General features: G+C 35.3%; 1 long non-coding RNA gene across 8 annotated transcripts in view; it reads right to left on the bottom strand.

The window, feature by feature from the left end:
• LOC145293206 (uncharacterized) overlaps positions 1-12500 on the bottom strand; it is a 1032236-nt gene that overhangs the window by 134253 nt on the left and 885483 nt on the right. For 4 of the 8 annotated variants that reach the window (XR_013869688.1, XR_013869687.1, XR_013869685.1 and 1 more), the window contains one exon: positions 1536-1912. The exons of the other annotated variants lie outside the window; for them this stretch is intronic. This is a non-coding gene — a long non-coding RNA (uncharacterized LOC145293206). Of the gene's footprint in view, positions 1-1535; positions 1913-12500 lie in introns of those variants that run through there. 8 annotated transcript variants of the gene reach the window in all.

The raw sequence follows: 12500 nt of genomic DNA, 5'->3' as shown, positions 1-12500 counted from the left end.
TGGGACGAGAGAGTGGGGACTGGCTCTCTGCAAACCAGCTTCATTTTAAACAAAATCTCATCGTGTGTCATCCATTATCTCTGGGATGATCAGACAGTCTTGGTAGTCCCGACGGACGAACATAAGGAGTTTAGGAGTGAATCATACACATCAAAATATAAAGCCATATAAAGACACCTAACTTTATATAAACAAAGATAAGCATAACGAAGAAGGAATATAATTAACATACATCAATCTAATCTACGATGACAACTATAGTTAAAGCGTGACAGACCAACGGACATAGAATACCTATTTTAGAGATGGGTGGATGCCTCTAAAATGGCTATTTCAAACTTAAATGTGACGGAATGACCGATTTATATTTCAAACTTAAACGTGTTTATCTAACGTCCACAATAGAACGTTAAACACAAGGTCAAGTAACGTTTTGAGAAGCTAATGCCTTAGGAGAAATATTTAACAGAACCCAGGCTCGCATATGGCAGCAGCAGCAGTTGTGCGATAGCCAACCTATCCAAATAACCGGGACGTGTGCGAGGTGATGTCACAGCGAGAAAGAAGAAAAAAGATTATAAAGAAAGAAAAACCTGGTACGAGGACAAAAATAGATGAATTACACACGTGGCCCGAGAGCGACAGGAAAAGGCGTGTCCTAAACATGACCGAACTAATACAGTGTTCACGTGCTCGATACGACAGAATCTTGTTAAACACGTTGGAGCACGAGAAAACTTTTGAACTGGAAACAAGGCGTTATTCTGGAAGTACCTGTAAATAAATGTCTGTTGTTTCAACTAAAAAAACAAAAGGGAATCGAATTCTTTCCTTGTCTTTTTTTTCTTTGCGATTCACTTCATATAACGCGTAGTTCCCGAATGTTACCATGTAACGATTACGTTACAAATACGTTACAAATACACTCTAGTCTACAAAAATGCACACCGTCGACAATTTCCTCAGACGATTCGCAATAAACAAACCTCTTCTCAAAAAGGGAAGGTAAAGTCTGGGAGAGTGGATCTTCCTGGGCTGAAGAGAACTGTATTAATAGTATTGTCAGACTGAGTGTCGAGGAGGTACCATTGACTGGTATTAACACCAACGCAAAAGTACGTGACAGACAGACGTAGACGCTATTTCAAAATTAAGCGATTGACAGAGCCTGCTGTAGAGATCATTGGACGCATCTGGAAATTGGATTGGAGGCGAAGCAGAAGAAGGAGAAAATAAGAAAGAAGAAGAAAAAGAAGAAGAAGAAGAAGAAGAAGATGATGATGATGATGACGACGACGACGACGACGACGGTACAATAAAAACAAAATAAAACCGAACAAAATAGAAAAATATAATTAAAGTATAATATAGGGGAGAAAATTATAATAAACAAAAGTAAAACGAAAATTCTAAAAAAAAAATATTAACAAACCTTTAAATGACTGTTGTTGTTGTTGTTTTTGTTGTTGTTCTTGTTGTTGTTGTTGCTGCTGCTGTTGTAGGAACTGTAGTTACAACCACATTTTTTGCCTTGCTCTTGTAGAATATTAGGTTGAAAGCGCTGGCCACCTTTTACGTAAGTCTCTTCAGCTTAGCAAACTCAAAAATCCAATGGTCTTTTTAAAAAGAGCAATAGTGGTCTTTCATTTCAAGGAAACGTGTGCTCTTTTCTGACCGGCAGCTACGACACGTTCTTTTTTATGTTTTCAACTTTAATAGTATCCCATTGATCACCGTCATCTTCATCAGCATCATCGCCGTCGTCAAGCGTTGGCTCACTGGCGTCGACATTAAATCCGGTCACCGATGACGTTGTCATTGGTTTGTTGTCGAAGCGGCGGGAACCACACCTCTCATATTCGCTTCCGGTAGACTGCATCCATTTCCGACTGTCGCTATGAAACGGCACGGCCTGTTATGAGGGAAACACACAGCACCTTTGAGAAACGAGGCAGTCCGCTATGCGTATCGATTTTAATTATTAATTAATTTCGTTCCAATTTTTTAAAATCATTTTTTTTCGCGTTCACCGCTTACGCCATGCCCGTTTGCTTATTAACGCGCTAAACCTGCTTGGCGCGCTTTTTTGTGAGGGTAGCTTCAGCGTCTTTGGTTTGTGCGCATGCGTAAAAGATGTTTGATTTGTGTTGCTTTGGTAAACGCAATGTGTGTATATGCGCGCAGATATCTCTATACTCCTAGCCGATTAAATTATCTCCTCTCTATCGCGAGAAGATGTGACACAAGGTCGGAAAGTCGAGATAAATAAGGAGCTCAGTCTGGCCTACAAGAAAAAACATTCCTGGACAGTCTCATCAGAATTCCCAGTAAGGATACATAAACTAACCCTCCCTTAAAGCGTGGGAAGGTAAAATCTATCGCGCTAAACTTCCTAGAACTGCACAGAAATATACCTCAGCCTTACACAACACGGTTAGAGGATGCCACAATGATCAGCTATTTGTCAGACTGATCGTTAAGGACGTATCATGGACTAAAATTAAATTTGCCCCTTTGCACAAAGCTTGCTGATATTTACCCTAACCCCTCAAAAAACAACATACATCCATCTTGTCATCTGACAGATGTAAAATGGCGTATGAATATATCGATATAAGACAAAATATTTGAAAATATTAGTTGCGTTTTGGTTGATTGACAATATTTTAGATCCTATGAGGAAGGCCATATGAAATAACGAAGACGAAAAGTATTAATATAAATAAATGAACAACACAAATAAAGAAAATAAATAAAGTACATTATAATACGAGAATACAGGCTTAGTCCAAAAAGCAGTAGTATACAGGTGTCTTCGTTGGATATTAGGTAACGTTGGATGTGCATTCTCATATATATGACATGTTCTATATATTAAACAATATGAAATTATCTTGCATCCTGATTTTCAAATTAAAACCGATATAGCAATTCGCCTGGCACGGCGATATTTGATTAAGACAAGCCTAATTGTTTTTTTTTCTTCTCATTCTGCACATTGTAGCGAGGTATGACTATATTTACGTAAAAAACATAAAAACCTATATATATATGTGTGTGTATGTATACATACATATAATATGTGTATATAAATAAATATATATATATATATTATCTATCTATCTATCTATCTATCTATCTATCTATCTTTCTATCTATCTATATGTAAACTAACCTCGCTTCCTCGTCTGTCCGTGTGCGATAAAATCTCTACCAAACTATATCAGTTTTTGGTTTACAGACTTGAAACTTGACATATAGGTTATTTGGCCACGTGGAACAAATTCAATTTGACTTTTAACTGATAAAAATAGCTGCTAAGGGGGTCGAAACTGAAACAAATTGAACATGGAAAGCATAAGTCAACGTTTTATTTTTATGTATATATCCATTTCTATCGTTAACAACATTATTTAAAATTTTTTATACGCTTATGGACTTAGATCAGACGGCAAGAAATAAGGCTGGAGAGCTACATGTTTTAGTTTCGATTCTAGCTGATTACATCCAAATAATTTTTCCTTACTTTTGAAATTACAGCTACATATTGGATACAATATAATGATTAATAGAGTATTCATTCTATAATATTAAATACGAAATCTGTATAAATTAAAATATCATATTAAAGCGTATTTTACAACCGGGCAACGTCGTGTGGTCTGCTAGAATATAGCGCAACGGTTAGACGCTCCGATTGTCATTTGGGCGATCGGGTTTCGATCCTGGCTTGTAAGTAGTTGCTTGTCTAGCCGCACTGATGAGCTGTGAAACAGCGAAACAGTACTGTATGTGGATGACTATAATGCTCCCTATCTTAGGTTGAGTATTTGGGAATTAGCTTATGAAGCAACGTTCTTTGTGTAAACAAATTGAGCTTAAGTACTTTGGATAATGTCAAAACATTGTTAATTCACTGTCCGCATAACAGCAGTCGTATAGCGCAACGGTTAGAAGCTCCGACTGTCGTTTGGGCGATCGGGTTTCGATTCTGGATTGAAGTAGTTGCCTGTCTAGCCACACTGATGAACTATGAAACAGCGAAAAAGCACTGCATTTGGATGACTATATATCTATAATATAAAGCTGAATGTCTGCGTGTGTATGTGTGTGTGTGTGTCTGGTCACGAATAGGCTCCTATATGGTTGACTATTTTAAAAAACTGATTACATATAATGATAGAAGATGTATCGAGACACAGGACTGGATATGTTTGATCTGGCAGAACGGTGGTTCATTAAAATTGTGGTGTCTGCGTTCGCGCCTGGTTCACAAAGTATGGAAAAAACGTTTACAAGTGTTTTTGATATAGATGTACATAATAATACTTTGATAAGTATGTTTTAACTTAAATAGGGATGGTATAATAAAATTGTGAGGTCTGGCCTCCATAGAATGGAAATAGGCACAAACTTTAATAAAGACTTTTCATATCTATCTACGTAAGTATACTTTGATAATTATGTTTCAGTTTGAAGAAATATGGTATAATAAAATAAAATTTCATAACCTATCATACTTTCATAAATCAGAGTCCATTTTCTGTAGGCTGTTTTGAACCCAGTCAACGACGGGTACTTTTGCTAGTATATATATATATATATATATATATATATATATATATATATATATATAAATATATATATATATATATATATGTATATATATATATATATATATATATATATATATATATATATATATATATATGAGAAGGCTATAGCAATACAGAAAACCGAGGGTTGAAGCGGCGTGACGTAAAAAAAAAAAAAACCCAAAAAAAAGAAAACCAGACAAACGTATGAACGCGGGACCTGCAGATTTTCTTAAATCCTCGATTATCTACTTATTTTCCAGACACAGTCACAAATACAAATGAACAAATAGGGACTAACTTTTTTATATCACCATGATTATAGATGTCTTTACTAATTCGAGAATAGAACCTCCTTTTCAAAAAGAAAGAACCCAAAAAGAGTGTCGTAAAAAAGAAAAAATACCGTTTCTTTCTTTGTTTTTAAGATATTTTTCTTTTTGTTTCTTGCATTGCAATAGCTTTCTTATACATATTGGTTTACCAGCAGCGCTTTTCCTTTACACAGCACATACAAACACATTATATATATATATATATATATATATATATATATATATATATAGTCTTTGAAGTTTTTAACATTTGAAACTATACAAAAAATTATTTTTTATCATTCGTTAAAAAAAAACAAAAAAACATCTAGTCAGTAAGTCATTTAATCACCTGCAATCACTGCATCAACTCTCAAATTTACTATAATACCAATTTTTTTTATTTTTCAAGGGATCATCAGTTGTTTACCATGAAACACTGTTTCGGGGATTTAATATATAATATTTAATATATATATATATATATATATATATATATATATATATATATATATATATATATATATAGTCTAAAGAAGTTTTGAGTAAAAAATGTAAAAAAAAAAAAAAGAAAAAATGCACGAATAAAAAGAAACTAAATTTAACCTATCGCAGACTTAGCACCTACTTCTAAGCAGTTTATAATTACAACATAGAATTCAACTATATAAGGATAAAAAAGAGAAAAACCTTAACTAAAATTTTTTAATAGAAATAGACTTCGCACTTGCATAAGCTGATTTCTCAAAAGTCTTCAATTATAAAAAAGGATTTAACTGTATAAGGATGAAAGAAGAAAACCTTAACTAAATATTTTATGAATAGAAAACCGTGATTGTCAGCTGTCTATCATGTAGCTGTTTCGGAGATTTAAAAACAGCTGCCTACCATGTAGCTCTTTTGAAGATTTTAAAAACAGGACAACTATATATATATATATATATATATATATATATATATATATATATATATATATATATATATATATATACATATAACTACTTAATTTACTCACATAAAATTAATATAGGAAAGTATAGATTTATGCGTAAACTTTAAGTATTTACTTCAAAAGTGCTCAATACGTAGGTAGAGCTAGTTAATAATTTATAAAATATATATGGCGATTAAGCTACACTGAATATTCCGCGTAGCTTAATCGCCATATATATATATATATATATATATATATATATATATATATATATATATATATATATATATATATATATATATATATATATATATATAGGACATAGTGCAGTGTTCACATGCGTTGACTGAAGGCTCAACTGCTGTTAAGGATATATATGGGAAAGGTATTCCAGTATCGATTAAATATTACGGGATAAAAACGAGATAACAGACGAGAAAGAAAACAAAAGAATGTCGTAAAAAAAAGAGAAAATAGCGTTTTTGTTTTTTAACGATGTTTTCGATTTTTACGACAACATTCGCTTGGTTTCTTTTCTTTTTAAAAAAGAGATTTTATTATCGAAATACTAATTACATTAACCATCCCAGTTGCATCCAGCAATAAATCCATATTTACTTATCTCCGCTATTGATCAAATATAACAGTAGACGAGATTCTTTGAGCCTTGGTTATATAACTAGTTTAATAGAAGGAACACTTATTAATAACAGCAGTTTTTCTCTGCTTACCCCGGCCTTATTGTCGCTTGGTTCAAGCAAAAACATAATACCATACTAACATTCAGAAATTTAAATGTATATGAATAAACACTTTTCTATCTAGTTATCTATACGAATTGCCTCATATAAGTCTGACTCATATCACCGTTAGGTGGCAATGTGCCTTGCTTGCCTGAATATAAATATATTTTACGACTAAATGGTTGTCGTCTCTTTCTTCATGTATGAACACGTTCAAGCGAAGGAACGGAGCCGCATCACCCGACTCACGAGAAAGATGATAAATAAATATGCATAACCTGTTACACAACAAGAGAAAGGCTCAAGTGTTTAGCAAAAGAAAAGTAGGAAGAATACTGTAACGAGAGACGATGAAAGCTATCAATGGGAATAGACTTTGTTATAATCATGATAATTAGTGAGACCCCGTGGAAAGTCCACGGTTTTTTTTTTTAAATCGCTTTAGCTCGAAAAGATGAGGGTGAATACTATTAAGCACCCCCCGCCGCAAAAAAAAGCACTCTAATTTCGTATAATAATAATTGTCGTTGTCAGCTAAATATTATTTCAACTAGCAGGGACCGTGGAAATTCCACGGAATGAAAAATATATTTAATCAACAAATACGCTTTGATACAGCTGATAATTTTATGGATAGCGAAAGAAATTATTATTTTTTTTTTTTACAGAAACTCAATAACATTGGCAATTATGCAAACAATCGCATCTTGAACACACAAACAAATTATACAAGCACAAATCGACAACAGTACTGGAAAATGAAAATCACAAGATCCTATGGGAGATGGATATACAAACGTATAAAACCATCCAAGCAAGAAAACCGGATGGTCTAATAGTTTACAAGGAAAAATCCAGCCAGATTGTAGATTTTGCCGTTCTAGTAGGACACAGAGTGAAGATCAAGGAGACTGAAAAGCGGAGCAAATACACGGAGCTGGCCAGAGAGCTCAAAGAGATCTGGAAAATGAAGAAAGTAAAGATAAAACCACTAATAAGAATAGTACAGATTGGAATCAGAGGGATGGTCGAGAAGATACAACAACGAGTTTCAATAATGAAAACTACAGAAATATAAAAGGTAAACCCTTGAATGTGGAGACCAACTCCACATATAAATTACACACAAATTAGATACAGAAACGGCTACAGATGCATTACACAAAGGGACACCGTATGGAATCAAGAAAACTGAAACTGTATAAATGTAAGATACCCCTTTTTTTTCTTGGAGTGTCACCATGAATAGGCACCAAACCAAATAATGAGGGCCAAGGAGGATGGAAAGACCGAAAAGAGAAAACACTAGCCAGACCTCCGCTAGCTGAATGCAAAAAGGATTGGGATCTCAAGAAGGCTTATTGCCACACAAATCCAAAGAAGACCAATGATCGCCGCCAATGGTAAGCGGCTGTTGCAATCGCCGCCAATGGTAAGCGGCTGTTGCAATCACGCAAATTCTTTTGCGAAGGTTATGGAGAGAGGTGGAGAGTACTGGAAGTCTGGGGAGATTTGTTGTCACCCAGACTCTAGCCAGGGAACAGCACAAGTTGTTATTAAAGAGCAAGTTTTGATGACTTCTGCGACTGCTCCTAGTGAGTAAATAACAAATAACAATAAGAAAGTCAAGATAACACCAATAATAGCAAGAGCACTAAGAAGAATACCGAAAAATTTAGTAAAAATATGGGAGAAATTGGAATCAGGGGGATGACCGATAAGCTACAACGGAAATCAGTAATGAAAGCGGCTGTAACATTAAGGAAAGTCCTGGAGTGCGGAGGTTTATCAATATGAGCTACGAACGCCAACCGGATATATACAAACTGCAATAAAGGTAAAACGGAACGATAGTGGAACACTATATGGAACCAAAAAAACTGCCCCCCCCCCAAAAAAAAATTGTGGTATCGGTATCAACTGCCACCACATCAAATAGTCGTACAGACAGAGGACAATGGAAGACCGAGGAGAGAGGAAGCACTATACAGACGTCTATTGGTGATGGTTGGAACTTTTGAGAGGCATATTACTATTCAAATATCAGTGAAGACCAATTATTAATGCCAGCGAAAAATCAATGACAAGCAGCTATTGTGCTAATGCAAATCTATTTGCAAAGGTTATGGAAAGAGGCGGAGAATACAGGAAATCTGGGAAAACTTGTTGTCACTCAGACTCCAGGGTCTCCAACCGGTTGTTGTATGTAAGCACTCTTTGAATTAGAGCAAACTAGCCAGAGAGTCTAAAGGGATACGGAAGACGCAAAAAAGAAGTCAAGATAACACCACTGATATTGTGAGCACCAAGGACAATCCTTTGAAAAGATAATGGGAGAGATTGGAATCGGAAAATAAAATAATAAAAACGGCTGAAATCTTAAGGAAAACTCTTGGATGCAGAGACCAATACGCATGAGCTACAGATGCAAGCCAGACATATAGAAACTGCTACAAATGCAAAATTCAAAGGAACATCACATGGAATCATGAAAGCTGAAACTGTATAATTAAAATGAAACCACCGCACCCCCGCCATTAACCCTACTCTCAACCCTATTTTTTCTTAGTGTCACCATAAACTGATGTCACACCAAATAAGTGAAGATTGTCAAAGAGGATGGAAAAACCGAGGGGAGAAAGCACTAACTAGTTCTCCACTGGATAAGTACGAATTAGACTTTGAGGAGGCTTATTGTCACCCGTATTCCAGTGAAGACAAATGGTTCCTACGAACGAGAAATCAATGGTAAACATCTATTGTAGTAACAGAAAATAACTTTTAAAGGATATTTAAAGAGGTGATGAGTACTTGTGAGTACTAGGGGTGGCTTGTTGCACTCAGACTTCAGGGAACACCGCAGGTTGTTTTCAAAGAGAATTCCTGGATGATGGCACGTGTGAACACTTCTAGTGAATAATAATAATAATAATAATAATAATAATAATAATAATAATAATAATAATAATAATAATAATAATAAACTAGGTAGCGGTTTGCTTAGTTAATAATGCAGTGTATTTATATTTGCAACGACTTAGAAAAGGTTTGCGAGAAAACACGTTAATTAAGATCCCGCTAGATAAAGGCGCTTGGACACTTCGTACTCCTTCCAAAAATAGTCAGAATCAACTGACCACTAAAATAAAAGCAGCCCATAATTAAGTTAATAAAATATGTTTTACGATAAAAATGGTTGTCATCTTTTTCATGTATGAACATGTCGAAGATACCTGTCAGATAGAAGAAAAGGAATAGCCTCACTCGTTTAACACAAACGGACAATTTTTAGGTAGACATACATACATACATACATACATGTAAACAGACAGGTGATATTTTTATTATATACTGGCATTTTAGCCTGGCGTTGCTCGGGTGTTTGCAGGTCTATGTTGAGCAAAAAAAAAAAAAAAAAAAAGGGGCAATTTTTTAAAACTTTGACTCCTATTATGACCCCTGAACATTTATTGCTTTGGGCTCAAATCAAGTTATTAAGTAAGATCCATGTCCAAAGAATCTATATCTAAAATTTCAAGTGTTTAGACACCAAATTATCGGAGGAGTTTGTTAGAGTTCTCAAAGGTCAAATCGTTGAACTTTGACCCCTTAATAGTCAAATTTCTGGCCGAAAACCAATTACAAAGATTTTTCCAAATCTCAGTACCCTGTATATCAAATTTCGAGTCTGTAGACTAAATATTGACAGAGTTATTGCGTAGGGAAATGAACACACACAGACACACACACAGACACGTTCACTTTTATAGATATATAGATAATAATAACGATAGCAGTGATGATAATAGCAACCGCAGCAGTAGCAGTAGTATGGCAGAAGCGTACTTAGTGTAGCAGCGTTAGTAATAGCAGCAGCGGCAGCAACAACAACAACAACAACAACAGCAACAAACACAATCACAACACAACAAACAACAATCAACATTATCAACAACAACAAATCAATTGATGAAACAATAAGATCCAACAAAATAATAAAAGATGAGTAAATCCAATCATTTGCATTTAACAATAGAATATGACAATTAATACCGAATATCGAAGCGACACTCACCCTAGGCGAAGTTAAACCGGCTTCTTCCAAAGGAGGAAGTTTCATGGTAGTATGGAATTCAGAAGCAATCCCCAGTTGCATGCGTGGCGGCGTTAGGTTTTTGCAGCTGTTGCAAGGAGCAATCGACGTCCTCCTACATACAGCGCCTAGTATTCCCGAATGGTCACCCATCTTATACTGACCAGACTCAATTTTGCTTAACTTCGGCGATCCAACGATAAATCGGTGGTGTCAACGTTATTATGCCGCATATAATATGACAAGCAATAGCATCTGTTAAATTCGAATTTCTACGCCGGTGTTCATTGGTTTATAGAATCAGTTGCCCTAGGTCGAGACATATCACTCCATAAAGATAACAAATTTCGAATCACGCTAATCCGGTTTCCCTCTGAGAGAGTTTGGGGGGGGTCAATGGTTGGCGTGTAAAACGCATCTTATATGGATACTTTTATTGATACACTTTTAACAAAACCTCGCGAAGTAAGTCAAGATAGTCAGAGTGTTAAATACTAGCAGGACCCGTGTACTGGCATTGCCCGGTGGAAGTATGACACAAAGCCAGAACAGATTAAAAATTTTCAGGAGGTTCAGTTTACTATGTAACCTTAATGTAAAATGATCATCGCCTCCTTACTTGTATTTTTTGATCGGTGTCCAGAAAATCCTGTTTACAAGTGCCTTCCCATATTTCATGCCTTAGCAAACTCTCTAAAAATCGAACAGTACACGCTTCGGAACATTTTTAGAGGAGAAATTTTCATGGAAAGCGCTCGTCTGAGCTTGAATCTATGCCTCCCCCTCGCCAAACTTTCACGAAAAACACTCGTCTAGTTGAAACCACTATCAATAATTTCCCCTACTCTTTATCTTTACCAAAACCTAAACGTAGATTCATGGAGAAAGCTTCTTTCTTAGAACTGCACGCTTATGGAACTCTCTTCCTTTTCCCTGCTTTAAAACTGATTACAATTTGGTCGTCTTCAAGTCTAACGTAAACAAATTCTTGATTAACCGTCCCCTTAAGTAATCCAATTTGCCAAATTTTCACTACTAACGATTACTACGATATTGTCCCATTGACCACTGGACACTCATTAACCCTTATCCTCGAGTGGCCCCCGAACCTTGATAAGTGATAATTCCTATGTAAAAAAAAGGGCTCGCATTATTTCGATTATTGAGACTATTGTTTCATCTTGGATGATCTCACAACGTTTCAGCCGATGTAACATCCGATGTTTTTACAACTGTGTTTTGTTGAAGTCAAGAAGCTTTATGCCGAACTCGGAAATCAGCACGAGATTTTGAACGGAATAATAAAGTGTTATATTCCAAATTTCGTACAGATTTCAGAGTTTAATATCAGGATTCTTGAGTTCGACAAGACGCATCGGAAGAATGTCGGAGGTTACATCGGTTGAAATGTTGTGAAAATAACACCCAAGACCAGAAGAGTAGGGCGAATAATCCCAATAGATACAAATTGAAGAATAGAGGTGCGATTCAATTTTTTGTTTTAATGATATAAAAACAAGACTGAAAATATAACTACGACTATATTTAGTGTTGACCAATTATCATTCTTAATGATAATGTCCTCGTTCAACGTACTTGTTGAAAGTTTTAATTATGATGGTTAATACACATCTTAATTCGTTGCAGGTAATACGCGTAAACGAGTGTCAGCGACTGACTAGATTCTCGCAGATAATTAATGGTTTGACAGGAATCACTGGCAGCAAGTTATCATACATTAGCTTTTAACTGCAATTCAATGTCTGTTTCGTTCACCATTTTTAATCATTATTAAATCTCGTTTGGAAAAGAAGTTTCTTT

This window comes from Euprymna scolopes, chromosome 14 (genome assembly GCF_053919585.1).
Source record: "Euprymna scolopes isolate OS-2025 chromosome 14, ASM5391958v1, whole genome shotgun sequence".
Lineage (NCBI taxonomy): Eukaryota > Metazoa > Mollusca > Cephalopoda > Sepiida > Sepiolidae > Euprymna > Euprymna scolopes.
The sequence above is the reverse complement of the archived record's forward strand: the minus strand, read 5'-3'. Positions and strand labels throughout refer to the sequence as shown.